The sequence below is a fragment of the Prionailurus viverrinus genome, chromosome B4 (assembly GCF_022837055.1).
Source record: "Prionailurus viverrinus isolate Anna chromosome B4, UM_Priviv_1.0, whole genome shotgun sequence".
NCBI classification, from domain to species: domain Eukaryota; kingdom Metazoa; phylum Chordata; class Mammalia; order Carnivora; family Felidae; genus Prionailurus; species Prionailurus viverrinus.
The window spans coordinates 116,435,142-116,461,297 of record NC_062567.1 but is presented as its reverse complement, the minus strand read 5'-3'; the positions used below and the strand labels follow the sequence as shown (position 1 = coordinate 116,461,297).

Here is a 26,156-nt window from a genome sequence, read left to right as displayed (position 1 = left end):
TATATATATTCATTGGAATATTAGTCAGCCATATAAAGAATGAAATCTTGCCATTTGCAATGACATGGATGGAGCTAGCAAGTATTATGCAAGCAATATAAGTCAGAGAAAGATAAGTATGACTTCATTCATGTGGAATTTAAAACAAAACAAACGAGCAAAGGGGAAAAAGAGGAGAGAGAGAGAGGAAACCAAGAAACAGACTCTTAACTGCAGAGAACAAAGTGATGGTTACCAGAATAGAGGTGGGTGGTGTGATGGGTTAAATAGGTGATGGAAATTAAGGAGTGCACTTGTTGTGATGAACACCAAGTGTTGTATGGAAGTGTCGAATCACTATATTGTATATCTGAAACTAATATAAAACTGTATGTCAGCTAACTGGAATTTAAATAAAAACTTAAAAAAAAAGCTGAGGTCAGCAATAAAAAAAAGTGGTGCCAATATGAACTTTAAAATTTCTTCTTGGGGGCATGTGGGCGGCTCAGTCATTTAAGCATCTGACTCTTGGTTTCAGCTCAGGTCATGATCTCACAGTTTTTGGTTTGAGTCCTGTGTCAGGCTCAGCACTGACAGTGTGGAGCCTGCTTGGGATTCTTGCTTTCCGTCTCTCTCTCTGCACCTCCTCCGCTCACAATTTCTCTCTCCCTCTCTTTATGCCCCTCCCCTACTTGCTCTCTCTCTTTCTCTCAAAACAAATAAATAAAATAAAATAAAAATAAAATAAAAATTCTATTTGGAGGGTGGTAGAGCCTGTTAAGGAAACTATATTGGGGTGCCTGGGTGGCTTAGTCAGTTAAGCACCCGACTTCAGCTCAGGTCATGATCTCACAGTTTGTGGGTTTGAGCCCTGCATCAGGCCCTGTGCTGACAGCTCAGAGCCTGGAGCAAGCTCTGGATTATGTGTCTCCCTCTCTCTCTCTGCCCCTCCCCAGCTTGCACTCTGTCTCTCTCTCAACAATAAATAAACCTTAAAAAAATAAAAAAAGAAACTATATTAAAGTTGTATTTGCAATTTACATAGCAAACACAATGCTTTTGCTAGATTTACATGTTGATTTGGAATAGCTTGGGGGTAGGCTGATGGAAATTCGATTTACATTGTACTAAATAGTAAGAATGGTGGTTTTACTTATAATATGTGTTTATTTGGAGTAGATTGAGAAGTACCAACACAGATAATGGTGGGGTGAAAATTATTTTAAGCCTCTCCTTGTGGTTGCAGCTAGATATCCAGTCTGGAATAAATAAAGAAACCTATCAGCCCTTGGAGAGGTGACAGGAGGGAACTCTTAATAAATATAACTTTTACTTATTTTTAAAATTTTTGTAATTATTACTTTTTAAGTAGGCTTCAGGCCCCGTGCCAAGCCCATTGTGGGGCTTGAACTCACAACTATGAGATCAAGACCTGAGCTGAGAACAAGAGTCGGTTGCTTAGCTGACTGAGCCACCAGGCGCCCTAGTAAGCATATCTTTTAAAACCTATGCATCTGGATTAAATTTTAAAAGTGTTAAATGATGTTTAGGTTTATTGTGAATTACAACACAGTTGACCTAATAAAGTGTGAGGTGTGAGTTTGCTTAAGATTACAGAAAATAAGCAAGTCGATCAAAATATTTGTCTCCTAATTTAGTTTGATATGACTCTGAACTTTTAGCCTCATATACAACCAAGAGGAAGACATTTAAATTAAAAACTAAAGAAGGTTTTTATTAACTTGAACTGAAAGAGCTTTGATTATAGTCTTTCCCTGACTAGTGGTATGTCTAACTATAAACCTTAGGGAGTCCAGAGCTGTAACAAATGAAGAGGAGAATGCTGCTGTTCTTGTGACAATGTCTGGAGAGTGTAAAACAATAGTAGGTCCAGGAGGACCTTGTCTTGATGTATGGCCTTAAAATGAGTAAGACTAAAATAAAGAAATATGGGACCTCTTATTGATGGTTTAATTATTAGGATTAGAAGAAACCAAGTAGCCTGGCTTGAGTTTAGGAAAGGGAAGGCACAGCATTTGATTCTGCATCTGCCTAAGTTTTGGAAAGTAAGGAATTCTTCCTAAGGCTGTGTGAAAGTAAACCCCACTGCTAACTTGATCAAAGTGCGTGGGGGCGGGGGCGGGGAGATTGAGTGCTAGTGATGTGTCATACTCCATACTGTCAAGAGCTAGTCTCAGGAGTATGGATAAAAATTTCTTTCTTTTTTAAAATTTTTAAATAAAAGTGATATATTATTAGAATAGGGATGGGGAATGGAGACAGTATCTCATTGTGGTTATGTATATGTGCAAGGTCGTTGGAGGGAGATAGATGGGCTTCCAGGCCTGATTTGTCACTTCTCAGAGGTGAGTGATGATAACAAGTTGCCTAACGTTTCTATGCATTATTTTCCTCATCTGTAAGATGGGGAAGTTTGAGTTGCTATAGGAAGAGATAGTCTTTATTAGTGTGCTATGCTGTCCCATAGGAGTCTAAGGTGTTCCTATGGGAAACTGTTGCTGAAAATAGGGATTTTAAATTATAAGAGGTTCTTAAGAGTGCCTCTCTCACATATAACTGAAATCCCTTCTATGCATATGTGAATTTCTCTTGGGAAGGGGCAGGAGGAATAGCTTCCTTTGGGTTTTTAAAATTATTCAAAATCCTCTAAAGGTAAATAACCACTGTCCTAAAATTTCTACAAGGGGGCAAGACAGTCCTGATTTGTGTACTATATCATGGAGTACAAAACATGATGGAGTTGAAGATGTGGTTTTCAGTTTAATAAGATGAGCTCTGGAACACATTGGAGTATTAGAGCAAGTGTCAGAGCAGATGGGGGCAGAAGTATGTTCCCACGGCAACAAGAAAGTACTCCTCAAAAGGTTTAGGAACACACACAGCCAGCCATAAGGACTTCTACTGGGACCATTTGTGAATTAATCTTTAGGAACTTCCTAATTTATAGGGAGGATTTGATTAGAGTGGTGGTCTCCCTAATTCTGTGGTTATTTAGTGGATAAACCAAAGAGAGAACTACTGGCTTTTAATTTCTACTTTGATTTTGTGGTAATGTCATGCCCATGGTCAAGATATTTAACTATCTACTCCTATGTGTTCTCAACTGAAACGTCTCATTCTCAATGACTTCTTAGTTTCATAGTATTACAAGGACTAGTTTAATTCACAAGTGAGATGATTACTTAGGTTAATCATAGTCTCTTAGAATTTGCTATTTGTTTTTTCTTTGTTCTTTGAGAAGCTCAAAATTAGTGAGGGACACCCTCTAGGTAATGTCAACATTTTCCACTCAAACTTGAAATGCCAGCTGAGATTTAGAGATTACTTAGAAAAAGGTGGTAAAGTACACTGGGCCCTTTGGCTGGACCAGAGGAATCCTAATGCAATGCAAACATGTGTTCAAGGTGGCAGAATCATGGTCCTAACTGAGGTAGTTTTATCCAGTCTTTTTAGCCAGGTATGTTGTTTTTTCCTTCCCAACATAGACTTTGCAAAATTGTCTGCATGGGCCCCCTCATATTCCTCTGCCTAATGCATACGTATCTCTCTACCTCTTTTTTTGCATATACTGTATTGTTTTATTTCTTGGGATGGTGCTGCCTATTATCTCCAGATTCTACCTATTTTTAAAGTCTTTCCTTAGAAAGCCTTCCCTGACTAATCCAGTCTCTAATGATTCTCCCTTTTAATCATGTGTATAATACTTCATTTGTTTCCTCTTTGAATTATAAGCAACTCAAGGATGAGATGGTGGCAGAGACTGGCTAATTGTTGACCAAATCCTTTCCCTTCCTCTTGGGCATATAGCTAGACCATATTCTTATCTTGCCTTGCCTTGCATTTAGATGTGGACTGAGTTCTAGCCAAAGGAATGTAGGCAGAAGGAATCAATGCTACACCTAGTCTGACTTATTAAAACATCCTACACATGGTTTTCCATGCTCTTTCCCTATGTGCTGGCTGAATGCAGAGGATTGGGAGATTCTAGGGGAGGGTGGATCTATAATATGGAAGAAGCCTAGGTCTCTGAAGTATTATATGGAAGTGTTCCATCAACCATAAAACATTATACTGTTTTATGGTAAGCAACCAACTTATCAAGTTACTCCAGCAACTTGGCTTTGGGAGCTTATGTGTTGTAGCAGCTACTATTTACTCTAACAGATGTGGAGTAAATTACACTATATTTCTTTGTTTCCTTCACAGTACCTAGAATAATGTGGAGAGAGGCTCAATTTCTGGCTGCGTCACAAAAAAATGATAATTTACTGACTGTCACCTTTCACAAGGAAGGATGCTCTCTCTGCTCAGGTCTAGAGAGTGGGAAGTGAGAAAAAGAAGGGAGGTATTAGCAGTGGATGGCCCAGTCTGAAAGTACATAGGGTGAATAAAACACATAGATTTGGTCTTCTTCCTTGATCAATGGCATCAAATAAACAAACAGTATTGTTATTGATTATTATATTAAGTAAATATCAGGAAAGGTATTAGTATTGATTATTACATTAGATAAATGTGCAGAGTGGTGGCATTATTGATTTTTATATTCAACAAATATGGGAATGGACAAAACTCATACTTCAGCCAGCCTATCTTAAAATGACTTACGGTTTTGAGTACAATTCTAGGACAGGGAGTTACTTTATGATGAATGTTTTAGAAAATCTGAGAACTTTCCTCATCAGATTTCCATTAAAAATGAAAGCAATTAGGGACACATATGTATCTGACTATAAAACAGGCATAGAGATGGCAGCATTGTTGTCAGCAACAAAGACCCATGGGATCTATCAAATACCAAATGTTGAACAGAGCCCCTTTAAGATATGGGACAAATTAAAGAAATCAAGCTGAGAGATGGAATACAATTGCAAAGGGCAGGAAAATTTTAATTATGTGCAAAATGTAAGCAAGGTTATCTGTAATTGGAGGCCCACAGTTTTGTACGTCTTAGGTTGCGAAATGGTAGCTAGATATGGTGGGTGAAGAGATCCTTTATCTTCACATGCTTGTGGGTAAAGGGATTATTCAGTTTTTGGCTATGGGACAGGATGACATGGTTGTTTTTTAAACTTGTCTTTTTGAAAAATTCAAGAAAGTAAAATTATTGATTTTAACTAATAATTCTCAATGTTAGATTAAAAGGACCTATAGAAAAACTGAGGGAAAGATAAGGAAAGGGGAGCAGAATTGGTGGGAAAGTATTGAGAATCCCAGTGCACAGGTTGAGAAGAATCTGAGGAATGGGTCCTGCAGGGAGGGAGACACAAAAGAAAGACAGTTCATGTACCCAACACTGGCAAGAATTAAAGACACCATTGAAGCTTAAATGTGCACAGCTAGTAAGGTATGTATCACATTATATTATGATTTTGGGGGGAGTAGTTTATTTCTGTCACATGACTGAGTTCTTTGATCTAGGGACAATGCCCATTTAGCCTTGAGTCCTATAATAGACATTTGTGGGTTTTGCTTGCCCAGCTTTCATTTGCCCTGTTTTCTGGTATTGTAATCTATATCCTGGAGAATCATCCCTCCCTCCATCTCAATACATTTGGTTCACGTAGATTTACTAAATCCTTGACTTCCTAGGATAGGATGTGACCCAGACCTGGTCAGTCAGAACAATAGTTCCCCTGGTCAGAGTGATTGTTCTAGGAACAAAAGCATGACTAAACCTGCCCGTCAATTTTAGGACATTTGTTGGAACTGCTGAGGAGGAAGAAGCTTTTTTTCTTTTCTTCTGGATTTGAATTTGGGAGGATATAAGTCACATCAAACTTCCTTCCACAGACTGAAGACAATATACAAAAAGTAGAGTTGGGATCTGGGGAGAGAGAAAAAGAGGGAAAGAAAGAAGTGGAAAGAAAGAGAGATAGAATTATTGTTTGAGCACTTAGACTAGCCCATACTTGAAGCCAAACTCCTGGACTTTTCAGTTATCCAAATCAAGAAATCTCTTTTGTTTAAGCCATTTTGAGCTTTTTCAGTTGACTTTCTATTCCTCTTAACCAAAAGCATAATTAATGTAGATCTCCCACATAAGCATAGTCCTAGAATATTATGCTTACTCAACATTTGTTGACTGAGTGCATGAATATATGAATAAATTTCACCTGCCAAAGTTCATGCTAATTAATGGTTGATCCAGGATGAAAACCCGCATTGACTGGCACCTAACTTATGACAGCTTCCACGACTCTACCTGATCTCTCCTTTCCTGTCCCATAACACCATGTACACACTGCTGTCAGAGCACTTATTGAATTATATTCAAATTGTTTGCCTATTTTGCCACTAGACTGAGCTCTTTGAGGATAGAAGTGGAAGTTTTCACTTCTGTATTCAGAGGCTCAGTAGTGGATGTATTGCTTTCTTATCCAGCTGGAGTAGACCAGCCTCAGGTCTCATTTATACCTCAGGCCTTTGCACTTGGCTGTTGCCTTGTCTAGAGTACATCCTCTATCCCCAACTGCATTTGATTGGCTCTTGTCATTCAGGTCTCAGCTCAGGTCTTTGCTGACTACCCCCATCTAATGGGGGGTGGTTTCTTTAGAAACTATGGTAGGCAGAGTGAAGATAGTGTCTTCACATTGTCATACTGAATTTTCTTCAGATCCCTTTTCTAATATATTCATGTGTTTGCAGTCCATCTTCCATGACAGCAGGGTTCTCATCTGACTTGCTCATCGCTATACCCCCAGCACATAGAACAGTGCCTAGTGCAGAGGTGGCACTCAATAAATATTTGTGTGATGGACAACCCAGGTACTTACTGTTAGTAGAGAAGATGACTCTGAATCAGAATAAAGTAAAAGAGAAGCTTAAAAGCATACCTAAAAACTTTCTGTAACCAAGGAGAGGGCCTTCAGGACACATTAATTATGTTGCTTGGAATGCAAGAACACTGAAGAAAGGTTAAGCTGACGATATGTTGTAAACAATAGCTAAGGTCTTCTGACTCTGAAATTCTTGATTACGTTATTGCCTATTTTATATATTTCTTTCTGTAGTATTTGGAAGAGTAATATTTAGGAGGAAAAATTTTTTGGCCACTCACATAAAGATCTTCACCACCCTAGCAAATCCTTTGCTTGGGCTGTGGGCAATCCGACCCAAATGAGAAGCAGGTGGTGAATTAATTGTGTGATTTGCATTTCTGAGGGGGTGTATGTGCAGAGTTTTGCTTATACTGAATCTAGAATTCTTTGTATTCAAATTTGCTTATATTTAAAGAAATAAAAGCCGAGATATTGGCCCGCTTTTGTCATAGTTGTAGTATAATCCACCGTAAAAATCACAATGTAATTTCATTTTTCCCTTGTTTTAATGCCACTAAAGAAGCCAGCTCTAAGTCTGAGGAAACAAATCTACTTTTAAGCATACCTGCATGCAAATGGGCTCTGGAGTTGGCTTATCCTTTTACATAATAAATTAGAGAATTCTCTCTTTCAGTGCAATAGATGTATAGATTAATATACCAAGACGAGGCATATGGATATGTGGAATCAATGGAAGCCTGGTTAGAGATGACAAAGAGTTTCATGCTTGAGTGCTTTGCAGCCTAATTCAATAAAACAAAATGAAAGGCAAATGCTTGAGGAGCCGAAGAGAGGATCCTTATGAAAATATTAAAACTTCGGTGCAAAGAAAGTCACACATTCTCCTTTGATTTTGCTCTTAACATTGCAATATAACGAATGGGCCTCTTTTTTGGGGGGGGGGAAGGAGCTTTGTGATTTTTAATAAAGCAACCAAAAGGAACCATTTCGAGTGTAGAAACCTACTCTTTGGTCTTTAACTGAAAAGTTAAACACACTGAAATAAAAACTAGATTTTCCCCCCCATCAATTTGCAAAACTAAAGTAGAATTCAAACTGAAATGGCAACAGCGTGAAAAGCTATTTACGTGTCTGCAACCGTCTCTGATTCCATCCATTTGTTTTCCAGTCTTTGTTGTGATTCTGTGTTTCTCATGGATCTCCAGAGAGTTTCCGGCTTGAGGAGAGAATATCAATAGCCTGCATGCCCTCTAGGATATGCTTCCCTGCGACAATCACAGTGTTTCTGTGGATCAGATCTTCTATTTCTTTTAATAACTGTAGTAGAACAACAAAAATTATTCATTTTGGGGACACATAAAAATCAACAAAGCAATAATGTCTAAGTAAGGGTATAATTTTGCTTCCTTTTTGTGTGATAAGCTCAAAGGCAAAAAGTAAGAATCAATTGGTGTTTTTTCAGGTATTTCATAAATCCATAATTATATCACATGCATTTAAAAAATGAAGCAAAGAGCTAACAAATTGAACAGAACTTGTCAAATAGAATGTGGCCCAGCGCAGTGAAAAATAAATACTGGATTTTCTAACTGGGTCTGGATGGTCTGGTTTCTGATTGGAGTCCTGTCAGGAGACAGGTCACCTCTGATCAAGTCCCTAATTCCTCTGAACTCCATATTTCATATCCATGAAATGGGAATAACAATACGTGCTTGTCTCACCTCACAGGGCTGATGAAATATAAAATGACATGTATGCAAGTGTTCATAAAATATTGGGATGCTGTATTAATATAATGTGTTATTAAATTGTTAGAGGAGACGTAGTTTTCTTTAATATTCATACTATTCTCTAGGAACTCTGTCCAGAACATCCTACAGTATTTGTAAGAGAAGAGTCCTTGGTTTCCAGATGTTCATTTTGAGTTCTAAAATACTTGCATGTATATGTATGTGAACGTTTATATTTTTCTGCTTTTTCCCTCTTTCTAACTTTCTAATCCCCATAGCCCTCCTGGCTTACTCCTGCTTATCATTGAAAATTGAAAATTCATTTCAGTGTTACTTCCTTCAAGAAACCTTCCCCTGGGGGCACCTGGGTGGCTCAGTCAGTTAATTGTCCGACTTTGGTGCAGGTCATGATCTCACGGGTTCGTGAGTTTAAGCCCTGCATTTGAGCCCCTGCTGTCAGCACAGAGCCCACTTTGGATCCTCTGTCCCCTCCTCTCCCTGCCTTTCCCTGACTCATGTGCTGGCACTCTCTCCTCTCTCTCTCTCTCGTTCTCTCTCTCAAAAATAGATAAACATTAAAAAAAAAAAGAAACCTTTCCCCATCCCAAGGCTGGGGTGGTGCCCCACTACTGTGCTTTCAAAAACCCTTTAGTTTATCTTACACTGTATTTTCCACATATGTTTATGATTACTATTCTGTCTCTTCTCTTGGATTGTGAGAATCTTGAGAGTGAACTCTGTGTTTTCATCATGTGAGTTCCCAATGCTTACCAGTGTTTTCACATAGTAGGCACTCAGATTTTGTTGTATTAGTAATTGCTGGTCTTACCATATACATGTGAAAGCACAAATGCTCCTATTCCAATGTGATGAGCCAGGGACCAAATAGATTTATCTATTGCCATAGTAAACTTAGTTCATTTTCTTTAGAAACTGTGATAGGCAGAATGGTTCCCTTGAGAATGTCCACATCCTAATCATGAAACCTGTGAGCACATTATGTAACGTGGTGGAAGGGATTTTGCAGGTGTGTTAAGGTTACATACCTTAAGGTAGGGGGATCATCCTGGATTATCTGCATGACCCCAATATAATCCTATGAATCCTTGAAAGTAGAGAAGTTTCTTTGGCTGGAGGTAGAAGAGAAGCAGCAGAAGGAGAAATCAGTGAGAGTCCAAGGGCAAGAAGGACTTGCACTGTTGCTGACCCTGAGATGAAGGGGGCTTTGTGCAAAGAACAAAGGGAGATCTATAGGGGCTGGGAAAGGTTTCTGGTTGACAGTCTGCAAGGAAGTGGGGACCTCAGCCCCACATCCACAAGGGACTGAATTCTACCAACCAAGTGAATGCATCCAGAAGCAGATTCTCTTCCAGAGTCTCCAGATAAAGTGTTCGGGTTGGCCTACACCCGACTTCAGCCTTTTGAGACCCACAGCTGAGAAAGAAGTCTAATCTACTTGGACTTCTGACCTACAGAACTGTGAGATAATAAATTTGTGTTGTTAAAAATCACAATATTTGTGGTAGTTGGTTAGGGTAGCAATTAAAAATAGAAAAATTAATTTACTAGCTCCAAAAGGTCAGATTTTGGAAATCTATCATAAAGGTGGAATGGTCCGGGTCTGCAAGAGATGATGTACATCCCCACAGAAAAGGTGCCTGGAGTTGATTCTTTGGAATGGCGACAGCAGCAGAGGTGGGTTCCAGGATTGGCCTGTGTTGCCACACCTGCCAAGTCCAGTACAGGCCAATCCAGGTGCTCCTGGAGATTTACTTAATTTCTTCCAGATTTGAAGCTGGTTGCAAGTTTGATTGGGTTGGCCAAGGCAGAGCAAGAGAGGTTGGAGAAATAGCAAAAGCTAGTTTGGAAATCCTTTTCCCTCATAATTATGAATTATGATGATATTTCTTTCCTGTCTGTTAACTTCTAGAATTCCTCTTAAGAAATCTAATGTTGTTCTGATTCTTAATTCTTTATACATGTTATTTTTTTGCTCTGTGAAGGTTCTTTTGATCTTTTCTTCATCCCTGATATTCTGAAATTTATGGGCCCAGCACGCTTCCGCTGTGCTACTCTGCTACTATTGATATTCTGAGATTTAAAATGATGTACCTTGGAGTTGTTTCTTATTGTTTATTATGCTGGATAGTCAATAGGCCCTTTTCAAAATTTTTTTCAGTTCTGGGATATTTTCTTGTATTATTTCTTTGATAATTCTCTCCTCCCTTTTCTCTGTGTGGGGGGGGGGGTGGGTGGGAGAAGGATTCTTTATGGAACTCTTACTGATAAAATATTAGAATACTAGATTGATTATGCAGATTTCTTGTCTTATTTTCCCTTTATTTGTTTATGTATCTATTTATTTTCTAATTTCTTCAACTTTGACTTCCAATTTTTCTATTTAAATTTAAAAATTTCTGGTGTCATTTTTTAAATTAAAAGATTTTTTCTTGTTTACATGTATATTTCTTTTATTATTATTTTTTAAGTTTACTTATTTATTTTGAGAGATAAAGAGAGAGATGGGGCAAAAACAGAGAGAGAGAGGGAATCCCAAGCAGGCTTCATGCTGTCAGTATGGAGCTTGATATGGGGCTCAAACTCACAAACCATGAGCCCAAATCAAGATTTGGATGCTTAACCAACTGAGCCATCAAGGCACCTCTATTTCTTTTTTTTTAAATATCATTCTTCATTTCTTTCTGGGATGTTATTGTTTTTCTTATTTCTTTGAGAATATTCTAGTTTTTTAAAAATTTTCTTCTGCACATTGTTTCTGTTTTCTCTGAACTGCCTCTCTTCAGTTTGTTTTGGTTCCTCTTTTTCACATTACAGACTTTCCTCAAATGTATGGTGTCCTTGGTTGTCAGTTCATATTAAGTTGTAAGGTTTAAAAAAGTTGAGTAGTAATTCTGGGCTCTTGGTGGGTTGGGCTGACTGGACACTTTGATCAGGCAGGACTTGTAGGTCTTTTCTCTGTGGTTCTTCAACCTTTATAATGATGAACACTTGAATTTATGATTGGACCTGTACATCTGAATCATGGCTTTCTGGAAACCATGACTGGGGTATGATCATCCTCTTTATGGTGGTTAATAATCAGATGCTAAAGTCAGACTTACTGATTTTAAAGTTCTGCTGTCACTGCTGGTGGGAATGCAAACTGCTGCAGCCACTCTGGAAAATAGTGTGGAGGTTCCTCAAAAAATTAAAAATAGAACTACCCTACAATCCAGCAGTGGCACTACTAGGTATTTATCCAAAGGACAGAGGTATGCTGATTTGAAGGGGCACATGCACCCCAATGTTTATCTTAGTACTATCGACAGTAGCCAAAGTATGGAAAGACCAAATGTCCATCGACAGATGAATGGATAAAGAAGATGTGGTATATATATATGTATGTATATATATATATATATATATATATATATATATATATAGAGAGAGAGAGAGAGAGAGAGAGAGTATTACTTGGCAATCAAAAAGAATGAAATCTTGCCATTTGCAACAACGTGGATGGAACTAAAGTGTATTATGCTAAGCGATATTAGTCAGAGAAAGACAAATATCATATGACTTCACTCATATGAGGATTTTAAGATACGAAACAGATCAACATGAGGGAAGGGAAGAAAAAATAATATAAAAAGAGGGGGATAAAACATAATATACTCTTAAATACAAAGAACAAACAGAGGGGTGCTGGTGAGGTTTTGGGTGGGGAGATGGGCTAAATGGGTAGAGGCATGGGTAGTGTCCTGGTGTTATATGTAGGGGATGAGTCACTGGATTCTACTCCTGAAATCATTATTGCACTATATGCTAACTAACTTGGATGTAAATTTTAAAAAAAATCAATAAATTTAAAAAGAAATAAAGTTCTGCTCGGTCACTTTGAGTTGTTTTTACCTGTGCCCTCATTTGTAAAATGAGGGCACTAACAGTATCTACTTTATGGGATAGTTGTTAGGGTTAAGTGATTAATATCTATAAAGTGCCTGAGGTATTTGAAACAATGAGTATTCAGTAAGTTACCCATTTTTATTGTCATTGTTGTCATTGTTATTAATCCAGTGTAATTCCCTGTTGTGCCTCATCCCTCCCTCCGTTGCCCTAGTATGTAGCTAGCTCCTCTGGTTCATTGTTTCTAGAGTGGTAGCTTCCCACATTGTGACAAAGCGGAGGATGAGAAGAGTTGGGAAGGAGACCTTGGAAATACACCAGCTCCTTATCCTGACTTTTAATCAATTTTCTGGATCCTCATTCCCATGCCTTCTGAGATAACTGGTATCACCAATTCCCATGCCTTTCTGGGAGTTTAGAGGCACAAGCAGGTTTTCTCACCATTGGATTTCCCTCTAGAGGCACTTAATTTCCAGATTTCTCTGTTTGCTAACCTACCACCACTCGTCTATTCCACTGTGGTTTCTTGTGTACTATGTCTCTTCTCCTGTTCTCTTTTCCTAGTGGGCTTACACCTTTTGTGTTCCTTTACTAATAGTCTAATTGGGTATGAAAAGGGAATGAAAATCAACTTATGTATTCAATTGGCCATGTTAACTACAAGGCCACTGGCCTCACCATCTATGAAATGAGGGGTTACAGTGGATAAACCTTTAGGCATTTTCCTCCACTAAAAATCTTTGCTCCTTTGTATGGTTTAGATTTAATGTAATTCCCAGCTGATCACAGCTAGGTTCTTTATCACTTATCTCACTCTCAGAATAGTAGTGATTATTTTTGCTTTTGTTGTTTTGAATCTCTTTGAGCAAGAGACCTGCGGTGTAGCAAATTATATCTTGTGTACAAATTAGAGTAAACTGAAAAACACAGGTGACTTTTGTTCCCGTCTGCATCACAAAGACCTTTTCAATACACCTGATTGATTGTAAAGAGAACCCCACAAGCAGATGCAAGCGACTGGGACTCTGCTGATGGTAATTTGGGTGCTATAATATTTATCATGCTGTGCTATTTGGCAAGTAGGAAGCTTTTAAACTTTTTGCTCTTTCAGAAAAAATCCTAAAAGAAGATGATACAAACATTTGAATTAGGAAGAAGTTTCCTTTTTGTGGAGAATCACAGAGAATGTCTTGATAAATTGGTGCAAGTCTTGTATTTAAGATGATTCAGGTCAGATTTTCGTCACTTGCATCCAGGAGAGTCTTTGACTTATCAAGGACAGTGGAGATGGAGAAGGGTTTGTTGTCTTTTTCTCTGCATCTCCACTAAATGGCCTGACACTTTGTACTTACAGCCTCACTGTCTGTCACTGTTTGCTGTGGTCACTAGAATTAATGACCAGCTCTTATGTGTTCTATTTTGGAATCCAGGAGAGAAACTTCACAAGATAATATTTTTGAGAGGGGGGTTATATGGTGTTTGAAATAAATAACAGCCTCCTAGAGTTTGGTGCAATCCATTGCATATGGTTTTTGTTTGTTTCAGTGCCATGGCATAGGGGATGGGGATACATTCCTCAGAAAGTTTTCAGTTAAAACAGGATAATATAATGAAAGTAAGGGAGACATTAACAATTTTTTCTCTCATACTCCCCATTACTTTGGACATAAAATCTGATTAAAGGTTTGTGGAAAAAGAGATTAATGTATCAATATTGACAATTTTGGGTTCATCAGTGATGAACCCCTCCCCCCCAAAATAATTCTCACCACATTCCCAATGGCTTTTTTATTATAGTAATTATGACATATACTGTTGGTTGACTCTCCAGCAACATGCCTTCCTTTATTCTTGCTACCACCCTAATTTTGTTCGGGTAGAAAGTGGCCATGCTCTTCAGGGACTTTGGGATCTTCCAGGACTCTGGTGTCCCAACTCCAGAACTGAATCCTGATTGGTCTTAGGCATCTATTGTTCTTTTATCTCCCTTGCCATTGATTGGCTTAGGACTGAGCATGGAAGGTGATTTTGGGCAGTGAAATATGAGGTAAGTCTACAGACTGGCTTTTGGGAAGTTTATCTTTGTTCCTCACAAAGGACCCAGAGAAGGGCTTTGTGTGTGAATATGATGTTTGGTGCAGCTGCAGCCATTTTGCAGCTATGAGATGTTCTTAAGGACCTCACTGAGGATGGCAGAGTAGAAAGATGAAAAGAACCTGAATATTGATAATGTTGCCAAGCTGCTGCCTTGATTAATCCTGGGGCAATATCATCTTTAAACTCTGCATTCAGTGAAATCATAAATTTCCTTATCACTTAAGCCTTTTTTAGCTGGTTTTTCAGTTACTCATAGCTGAAATAATCCTGATACAGTAATAAAACAAATATAATGCTTTAACTCTTTGGACTAAAACTTTTCTTCTATTCTTTCTCCATATGTGAGAAAGGTATGAAGTGAAAAATAAAAATGAAGAATTGCAAATATTAAAGGATCACACAATGTCAGCACCAAAAGAGATTTTAACAAATTATTTAAAAAACACTTGTTGATATAGAATTGTAGATCCTGGGTATAGCAGAGAATAAGAGACACTGTCTCTGCTCTTTTGGAGATTATATTCTAGTGGGTCTTAGAGAATATTTGGTCTAACCTTATTACGTAGAAAGGGACAACTTTTATATCATTCAGTGTTGGTGTAAATTTTTTTTTTGTTACTTAACAAAAGAGGGTAGATCCTATTAGAGGAAAGACTATATACATTTGTGGTTCTTTTTGCTTTTGAACATATAGCTAGCTGTTTTGCTTATCTGACTACCTGAAGGTTTTTGTTATCTAGGGTTTGGCTGGGACTGAGTCTGGGTATAAAGAGAGAAGAGAGCTGAATTTCTGTGCATAATACAGTAAGAGGAATTTAGAATTAGACTGTGTGTGTGTGTGTGTGTGTGTGTGTGTGCACGCGTGCATGTACATTTGCATGCAATCGACACACACACATGAGAAACACCAAGATGGTCAGTGTCTAAGTGCTAACTGAAATAGAGAGGTCACAAACTCCCTGTGCCATGGTGGCCAAAAGGACTTTTAGGATGAGATGACCAGTATGTAGTTTTAAGTTATTCGCTCTGTCATGCAGGGATATAACTCTTTGACGGTGACCTAGAAAACCTTAGCAAAAGTTTTGCTACACATCCACAGGCATTGTTCCCTTGTTGCTTCAGTGGGGAATCAGGGAGATAAAGGGTTGACCTCAACGCATAGAACAGAGAACAGGGATTCAGCAGAGGCAGGAAATGGGAGAGAAATCAGCAGATGCAGGAACATATATCTCCTTCTTCCATTTTCCTCTCCATGGGAATTTTGCAGACATTTTGAAGAGGTCTCTGCACTTAACAATGGGTATGGAATGGGATGTGACCTCTTTAATTTACATCATTTGGGACATCTGCATTAGGGTCTTACCACGCTGGTGGCTGCAGGATTCATCACACGAGTAATTATTCAATTACTGGGAATTGCCTTCCCCTGTAGAGAGTAAGCTCCTTGAGGGCAGGGACCATGTCTTTTTTATCAATAAAGTTCATATTGGGCAGCGGTTCAGCCCCTAAAATAAGTATCCAATTAATATTTATTAAATAGTTCCCTCCTAATAGGGAAAAACTATCATTTAAATACTCATAGCATCCCTTCTGCCCTCAGCTTGTGGTGCTACTTCCCTGAGGACAATTGTGTTTTGCCAGGCAGGCTCCTGGACCAGCACTTATTGCTTGTGGATGATGGGGAGACCAGACGAGTTGGGAGAAGCCAGCCAGGTTTACACTGGAAATATCAAAGAACTCCTGACAAGAGAAAAGTAGTGGATACAGACAGTGGGAGGGGAGACAGAGAAGACATTTTGTGGGAGTTGAGTTTGAGAGGTTTGGGGATCTTGGAGAGGGAAAAGAGGGTCTTTGGAGGCAGGTGCAAGGCATATGAATGCACACACAAATATGATTCTTCTGTGGATAAAACTGGAAGGAAAAGCTGGTTTCAGTCAGTTTTGGTGTGTGTTGTGTTACCAGTGTGATCTCTGGACAATTTTAATAGATTTCAGTAAAGATAAAAATTGCTTCTTGGTTAGTTCTGGCTGTATTTCTTTTCTTTTCTTTTTTAAAGATTTTATTTTTAAGCACTCTCTACACCCAACATGGGGCTCAAACTCACAACCCTGAGATCAAGAGTCACATGCTCTACCGACTGAGCCAACCAGATGCTCCCAGCTGCATTTCTTTGAATGAGACTCCAGACTAAGGCTGACTGCTGGGTAGGGAAGGCCAGCCTGGCTTTACATGGCATACACCTTCATGTAGGAAACTGGGTTTTACACTCTGGTATCCTCCACAGAGCTCCCAGGCACTCAGTAGGGACAGCAAATATTTGTTGCACGGAACTGAAATTGCAGTGATTAATCTAAGATTGCATGCTGTCCAATCTGGTAGCTAAATATGGGCAGAATTAGGACTAAGGCCTAAAATGCGGTATGTTCTTAGATCTTGTTCTTTAGTAGATTTAAAGAACAGTGTTAGAAAATGCAGTGTGAGAGAAGGACATTCCATTTTGGGACTATTCCAGAAATATGCATGAGGGTCATTTAGACTGACCTTATTTTCCATTTGAGTTAATCTGTGGGTAGCAAGTCACTCCCTGTTACCAGCCAGATCCTCCTGAGGATCTTAAAATATTCAAATTGGATTTTTTTCAACCCCCTGAAACTCACAGAAAAGTCACATACTGGGCCAGAGTCTCAGTTCCGCCTCCCTGCTGGAACTCAGTACAACAGTGGCCTTCCTCCTTGTTGGGAATACATGCCTATGCTCTCTCTTTCTGCTGGATTAACTTGATTTAAACTAAATGGAATAAAATGTTTCATTTTTGAGAGTCCACTTTGCATTCTGTGGCTAGGAGAGAAAGCTCTTATTTCAATCTGGTGATAGGTGGGAGCTTCTTGAGAGAAACTAAGATTCCTAGAGTTTGCAAATGTCCTATACAGCTCAGTGCTGCATTCGGGGCAGGGGCGGCTCTGTTCTTACAGAGGCTACCCCAGAGACTTTCAGAGGGCCCGATGCTTCATTTAACAACCTCAGACAGGGGCCTGTGAGAGATCCAGTCCTATTCCTTAGCTGCCTGTTTCCATCTTTCTTACTTGGCACTTCTAGAAGGCTAATGAGAAACTGTCTGTGGCCACGTTAAGGTAGAAGGATAGTGCATTTCTTTTTTATTCTTGCAGGTATTTTTAAAATCCTGGGCCCAATGCCACCTGTCAGGAAACACACACTCTGACATCTCTCACAAGTGCTGCAGGGAGGAGGCATGATGCCCAACAATGACCCGACAGGAGATGTGATCCCTCTGGAAGCTTCCAGACACTGTGTTCCTCATTGGGCTCAGGTGTTGAGTGTCAAGCAGATGAGCCTGAGGTTATTCAGGACCCTGTCAGGTCATTCAGAGGAACAAAACCACAACAAACTGACCGGAACCCTTGATGTCTGGAAGAAGTTCACTGCCTGTGCCAGCCAGGGGCTGTCCCTCCACGTTCTTGTCGGCCTGAAAGAAAAGAAAGGAGGAACTCAGGATTCCAAACTAATGGCCTGGTGTTGGAAGCTGCTTGGGAGTATGAGACATGCAGATAAAAAGAGGCACTAAGATGCACAGGTATGTGTTTGGAGAAGTGGTTATACAGCCTCGGCGTGGAGAGTCCCTGCTGCCAGACGAGCGATGTGGTCTGCATTTGTATCTTCAGTGTGAGGCTGGCCCAAGGCTCAAGGGACCCATTCACTACACATGGTCTCCTGCCCATGTACCTGTGGGAATATGTGTGCTTGGGGTTAATGGCTTTGGGGACGTAGCCTGGGTTTACAGTGTGGGCCATGAAATGGCCAGACAAATGCCTATCATCACAGACTTGGAAGAAATTCTATGAAGAATCTGAAGTTGTCTCAGAAGTTGCTTAAACCTAGATGCCTTGTCGAAATTAAAAAATATGGCATGCACACGCACACATGCGCACACACATGCACACACACACTTCCCTCAGGGGCAGTGCATCTTTAGTTATTTGTTTTCCATCCATTCCAAAAGGGAAGAGAATACCAGATAGATGGGATGAATCAAATGGGATTATTTTAAAATGCATTCTCCCTCCCCTTCTGCAGGGGATTGAGGAGGATTACATGCAGCTTTTGTGAAATGTCTGTGCTCCTCTCTGGGAAAGGAACTGTAAATGTCAAGTCGTCAGTCTCCGTGACAACAACTCACACAGGTACAGGGCGGACTGGCGGGGAGGGAAGAGCATGGCCAGCCCGTGCACCAGTGTCACCTGCGTTTGTAGAGACCAACGCCCCAGCAGTCCAGTGTAGCCAACAGATGGAGAGGCAAAGACAGTTAGGGACGCGGAATGGATGGGGGAGCCTGGTGACACCCCAGAGATACAAACCACCTGGCAGAGGGAGCGTGCAACAGAAGCAGCAGGCTTAGCAGGTGCAGCCCCCATCACTTCGCCAACCCAAATCCCAGGGGCCTCGTACGCACTTGGTGTTAACTGAGCTTCTTAAACCCTGATGTGCACGTGAACCACCTGGCGATCTTGTTAAAGTGAAATTTCTGATTCAGTAGATTGAGGGATAGGACCCAACACGCTACATTTCTACAAAACTCCTGGATGATGCCGATGCTGCTGGCCCAGACACCGTGCCCAAGGTGTGAAGAGAATTTCAGGTCACAGGTGTGCTTCAGGTAGCACAGCTTCAATAGAATCAAATTCTGTACAAAGATATGCAAATACAGTGAAGTCACACTTAACCTCACTAACATTTGGAGGAAATTGTCCAGGTAACTCCTAAATCTTTTGTATTTGAAATGCTTCGTCTGATGAAAAATTCTCTTTCTATAGCTGACAGCTGATGTGGGGCTGTTCAGGTCTATATTAAGATGGCCTAGCAATTCCTCAACAGACACCAGCTGAGGGAAGGAGTATGCTGGGTGGCAGGGGAGGCGAGCTTGGCAGGCACATTGGCCAGGGACCGTCCGTAACATGCACTGCCCACATGTGCATAGTTGGGAGCTGGGTTTTGCAATGGATTCTTCTCTGGTTGAGCAAGAGAAGGGAAATTAACACAGGGCTCTTAAGTTCTCCTTTCTCTCCTTGGTTTCCCAAAAGAAAAAAAAAATAAATAGGAAGAAATGGAAAATGACAGGAAGAGAATGAAAGTCAAAAGACTGCTTGGGTTTCTATTTTTACTTTTTATTTTTGAGAGGAGAGAAGAATAAACTCCCAAGGATGAATCAAGAAGAAGAACATTTAAAAAAAAAAACAAAGAAAAGAAATGTGTGATGAAGAGAGGAAGGAAATCTCCTTGGTAGATAAAACAGATTTGCCAAATATATTACATTCATTAAGATTTTTCTTTGCTTATAATGTGTGCTTTTTGGAGGCTTTTCTTAGCATTAACGGACGCTCTGGGAGAGGAGAAAGTTGGCAGAGAGAAGCCTGGCAAATATATAAATAAGCTTTGGAGGCTTCAGAAGTTTCATATCCCACAATAGAACCTTCTCCAGGCTGGGCAAACTTTTTCTTACTTAAACAAATGCTTTGAAAGACAAAGATTTCATATCGTCAGTGGAACATTCAGACTAATAATTGCCTTTGTTCTTCCTGCCTTGAAGTCTCAACAGCCAGCAGATTTATGATTCACTTTCGGCAATAAGCTCCTTCAAATAAATATCACTTTCCCAGGCTGCAAATTGAGTTTTTGCAAACACAGAGATCGACTTCACTAAGAGGAACTAAGTTTTCTTGTGGTGTATGTATATACGATTAGGAAACACTGCTTTCTTCCCCTATTCTGTAAAACAATGGATTAGAAAACTATGTTAAAAAATAGCCGTTTTTAATGCTTGATGTACTATCAGTGAGATTTTGTAGAAACTTTTGTTGGGGGAGCAGGAGGTGGAGTGGGAAGGGGACAGAGGCAGTTTCACTTTTCTCTTAGGTTTGTGGACCTCAGAAATTTTATGTAAAGTCTGAGGTTGTGTTTAAACTGGTTTACTTTGTAGTTGGGGCAAGATAATTTCAAAAATTTTAAAGTAAAAGAAATAATGCAAGCAAGTATAAATGTAAGAGTTAAATCGAGGCTTATAGACTCTAACTGTTGGAATCAAGACCCTTTCAGAGCTACCAGCCTTCTCCCAGTGCTCTTTAGCTTCCAGTGATAACTCAATGGACATTAAATATGCCAGGCAGTAGGGGTGCCGAGGGAGGTGAGACATGATGCTGATACCCACATAAATACCTTTAAGAACAAAGTAGAAGAATCAGAGTAAGCTATGGGAGTACAAAGGATGCCCAACCTGGGGTGTGGAGGAGGATGTCAGACCCCCAGAGTCTTGTATCACTTTGGAGTGTGGCAGTCACCTAGATCCTTGTCCACATGCATTAAGCCAGATATAAGGCAACCGAGCCTCTTTCAGTAGACTGATGACACCGTTTCTTTGGCCTGTCCCCCCCATGACACTGCTCCTAGTTCTATTTGGATTGCATTCTCTGTCCCTTCCCCAGTTTGAACTTTGTGTGGTACCTTGCTGCCTTAATGATAATGATCCTTTCTGGAGAACTTAAAAGTGCCAGACGTCATGGTGCTAGCCACTTTCAAATATATTATTTTCCTGATACAGGTATTATTGCCATATTATAGAGGAGGAAATGGAAATTGACAAAATTTAACAAAATCACTCAAGATCACACAACTGGTAGTTGCTGGAACATGGATTAATTAATTTATTATTATTATTTTTTAATGTAAGCTCTGCACCTAACAGAGATCTTAAACTCATGACCCCAAGATCAAGAGTCACATGCTCTACCAACTGAGCCAGCCAGGTGCCCCTACAACATGGATTTAAACTCAAGTCTGTCTGATCCAGAACCTGTAATTTTGACCATTAGTAACAACAATAACAGTTTAACACTTTCTGGACTTTATGTGCCAGGCACATAGTTCTTATTATGATTTAATTTGCTTAATCTTCACATGAATCCTGTGAGAGTATCAGTGTTTTGTTTTTTTTTTCAATGTTTATTTATTTTTGGGACAGAGAGAGACAGAGCATGAACGGGGGAGGGGCAGGGAGAGAGGGAGACACAGAATTGGAAACAGGCTCCAGGCTCTGAGCCATCAGCCCAGAGCCCGACGCGGGGCTCGAACTCACGGACCGCGAGATCGTGACCTGGCTGAAGTCGGACGCTTAACCAACTGCACCACCCAAGCGCCCCGAGTATCAGTGTTTTTATTATTTCTATCTTACAAATGAGGAAATGAGGCTCATCTGTGACTAACTTGTCCAAAGTCACATAGCTGGTAAGGCAGGGAGCCTGGATCAAAGCTCAGATAGGCTGGCTCCAGAACCAGTACCCTTACCCACTATGCTCCCCTACCTATGTGCCCAGACCCTACATGGGTCTATTCCCTTCTTTAAGTTCTGAATAGAGACTTTGGTTCCCCTACGTGGACTTTTCAACTTGTTTCCTTCCTTTGATATGTTAGACCCATCATCACATCTACAATTTCTAGTCTAAGTATCTGTGTCTGTTTCTTCACTTTTCCTCGAACAGGTACTGCACATCTATGTGTTCCAGGCACTGTACTGTGCAGTTGGGAGCTGCAGATCAATACCCAGAAATATTTATTTAGAGGAATGATGGACCCTTTTCTGGAGCCAATCACAATCCAGTGGGGAGACAGACAAGTCAGCAAAGCGTTCCAGTGCCATATAACAAACGCTGTGATGGAGGAAAGTGTGAGTGCTCAGGTAACCTCAGAGAAGGGAGGGCCTACCTCTGGGCAAGGTGAGGTGACCTCTCACAAGAGGCATTATTTGAAAAGAATCTTTAAAAAGCAGGAGTTGATGAGGCAAATGATAGACGGAGAAACAGATCTTAATTTAAGTCAGAGTTTTCTTACCTTCTTGCATTGTAGGGTTGGAAGATGTTAGTGGCTTGTTGGTACCTCAGGAATCAATATGTATAAAAGTCTGCATAATAATAATAGATAACACTTGTTAAGAGCCTTTGAGAGGCCAGGCAAAGTTTTGAGTCTTTACATGCATTATCTAGTCCAATCCTCACAGCCACACTTTGCCATAGATGCCATTACTATTTCCAGTTTCCACACAGGACTCACGGGGTCCCAGGGAAGGAAAAGATTCCCTTTGCATTGATTCTGCTCTGGTTCCAGGAAAGGGATGGAGACATTTCTTAGGCATTGTGCACAGACCAACAAAACTTGATGGACTATGGGCTTGTTTAAAATGTAGATGCTGGACTGAGAACAACAGAATCAGAATCATTCTTCCGTGCTTTGCCGGTGATTTGGGAGCACACCAAACACTGAACTACGCCCCTAGGTGGTGAGCACTGAGCATGTGGGAAAATCTGTTTCCTAGTGAACTTCTTTGTGATCTCATTGGCCATTTACTAAAAGAACCAGCTCAGAGAGTTCTAGAGGGGCTGGTATTTCCCTAGGAGATGGAGTTTCCCTATCCCCTTTAGTCTTACATATATATTCCAAAGAAGATATTATGTATTTTTAGAATTTTTTTGGATATGATTCCTGGCATTGCAACAATAATTTCCAGAAACTGAAGATATGTTTCAACAGATGCTAAGGATACATTGCTCTTTTCATAAGAGAACTGGCTCATTCAGTGATGTTGAAAAATCAGATGATTTTTCTCTTTAGGTCACATCAGGAGCTGGTGGTTATATCAAGAGGGTTTTAGTCTTCATGGTTGATTGGAATGTTCAAGCACAGAGGGTACTTGTCTGTCTCTCCCCTCTCAATGGGAGGAAGATCATGAAGGAGAGACTATTGATAAGAGGAAAGTACAGCTCTCCAGTGGTGGAGACCGTAGTCTCTTCTCTCAAACATAATCAGTTTCTCTTATTTTAAAGGACATAGAGGTTATGGACTTTGGGATCATACAACAGCAAAGATGGGCTAAATGAGTACACAGTTAAGTGTTATTAAGTACATTCGTATTGTTACCACAATAGTAGAAAAAGTAAAAAAAAATGGGTTAAATGAATCAAATCTCCAGTTTTTTTTAGTTCATGGTAGCTGAGCCCTTGACAATTCAAACTGTTACAATTATGAACATTCAATGCAAGTGAAGAGTTGGGATGTGATATAAAGGCACAAGGGATTAACAAAGGACTGTTAAATTCGCTGCATCTCCCTCTTTTCCAAAGCACCATGTGGAAACAGGTGCATGAGATGGTCTCTTTGATGACTATTTAAGTGCAGTTTTCACTACTGTATTCAGGTTTCCAATAACCATTTACAGAAGAACAGGATCTTAATTCCTAACAGGTTTTCATGTATTCAGTCTGACTCTGAATCTAATTTATACAGGTTGGAGAGATTTGGAGGAACAGAGAATGAGATGCCAAATGTAAGAATATGCTTTATTTGTAAATGTTCATCCATCTGTTTAGTACTGACTGTAAAACCACAATGAGATAAACAATAATAGATGAGCAAAATAGGGCCTTGTGTTCACAATCATTCTGTCTAGCATGTGATCAAATAAGCATAATTTGCTTTGCAGAATGGTTGTCAGGTTAAAGTGTTGTACTTGCTGTGGGAGGGCTTTGAAAAGTGTAGATGGGCAGTTTGCTGTCAGGGCTAGAGAGAGACTGGAGAATGGCAGTGGAAAATGTTTTGCAGTGATAAAGAATTCATTCAACAACCATTTATTTAATGGGTATCTACTGTGAGCTAATAGCCTGTATTAAAGCTTGAAATAATATAAGAAGATAAGTATAATTTCAATTGTATTGGAATATACAATCCTCAAGACGGAGAAAATTAATTCTAGGATTGTAATAAGACTTGATAACTTCTATGTTTATGCTGTATAACAAACCACCCCCAAAATCAGTGGCTTAGAACGGTAATCATTTGTCATTTCTCAGTATCTGCAGATTGGCTGACCTAGGCTGAGCAGCTCTTCAGGTCTTTTCTGGACTTGCTAACATGTCCATGGGTCACCTGGGGAACAGATGATCTAGTCTGGGCTTGGTTGATGAAGATTCTCTGGGTAGCTCTGCTCTGTGTATCTCTTATCCTCACCCTGGGATCAGCATATAGCAACCGTGTTGAAGGCAAGTGGAAATACACAAGACCTCTTAAGGCCTATGAGCAGAACTGGCACATGTTACCTATGCCTCAATCTATTGGCCAAAGAAAGGCACAAAGAAAGGAGTTGTTCTGGGCAGGAGAAACAGCCAGTGTGTAGTTCTAGAGGCATGGCAGGTTTGAGGGACTGAAAGAAGGCCAGAGTGGATGGATAGAAGAGAACAATGGTGGGAAGAAATGAGAAAGGTAGGATCAGATAGGGAAAAGTCTTATCCACCATATTATTTTTTTTTTCTGAAGTTTATTGACAAATTGGTTTCCATACAACACCCAGTGCTCATCCCAAAAGGTGCCCTCCTCAATACCCATCACCCACCCTCTCCTCCCTCCCACCCCCCATCAACCCTCAGTTTGTTCTCAGTTTTTAACAGTCTCTTATGCTTTGGCTCTCTCCCATTCTAACCTCTTTTTTTTTTTTTCCTTCCCCTCCCCCATGGGTTCCTGCCAAGTTTCTCAGGATCCACATAAGAGTGAAACCATATGGTATCTGTCTTTCTCTGTATGGCTTATTTCACTTAGCATCACACTCTCCAGTTCCATCCACGTTGCTACAAAAGGCCATATTTCATTTTTTCTCATTGCCACGTAATATTCCATTGTGTATATAAACCACAATGTCTTTATCCATTCATCAGTTGATGGACATTTAGGCTTTTTCCATAATTTGGCTATTGTTGAGAGTGCTGCTATGAACATTGGGGTACAAGTGGCCCTATGCATCAGTGCTCCTGTATCCCTTGTTATCCACCATATTAATAACTGATTTTGGAGTTTCTCTGAAGGGCCTTCAGAGCCAGTGAGGGGTTTTGATATTATGGTTATTGTTTGCCAGTCGTCATTGACCCCTAGTCTAGATTTAAGGGGGAATGTCCTTCCTCCAGTTTGCAATCGCATAAGCAACAAAGTGCACCTTCCCCAATATTTTGATTAGATTTTCCCATTATTTGTCCAATATATTTCCATTCCCTTAGGACCTCTGATTAATGTCTCTGAACAATCCCACTTTGTTTTAATTAGTGCAAATATTTTAAGTTCAGCATATTAATTCCTCTTGCAGGAAAAGCATTCTGTTTGAGAATCATCATAAATCATTAAAAAAATGAATTGGCTAGTGAGAGAAAGGCCATTTCCCAGCAAATACTGGCAGTCTATTTTGTTAAGGGGTGAAACTCTAGGTGCTGGAAATAGCTTCTGACCTGCTCAGACCTTTGACCCGTTCAAAGCAAAGAAGTATCTTTCTTCTTCTGTCATTCCTCAGGGTCTTTAATCCTTTGAAGTATTTTAAGGAGGCATCATGGCAGAACTAGAAGAACTGGATTTTACTCTCAACATTGCTCCTGACTGCTTGGGTGACCTTGGGTAACTCACTTATTTCCATTGGATTTCAACATTTTTGTTCATAAAAGGGGTGTGTAAATGTTCCCCCAGAATCTTTCCAGTTCTAAAATTCTCCAGTTTTTGGGTTATGCTCTGAGCATAATGGTAATACCACGAACGGAGATTTATAGTT

General features: G+C 39.9%; 1 long non-coding RNA gene across 1 annotated transcript; it reads right to left on the bottom strand.

The window, feature by feature from the left end:
* Positions 1-5,704: 5,704 nt before the first annotated feature.
* Positions 5,705-22,846, bottom strand: LOC125170985 (uncharacterized). Its single transcript, XR_007154151.1, has 5 exons — positions 22,412-22,846; positions 17,927-17,999; positions 9,559-9,642; positions 7,910-8,099; positions 5,705-5,827 (listed from the first exon to the last, which is right to left on the bottom strand). It is a non-coding gene; the product is annotated as an uncharacterized LOC125170985 (long non-coding RNA).
* Between the last annotated feature and the right edge of the window lie 3,310 nt (positions 22,847-26,156).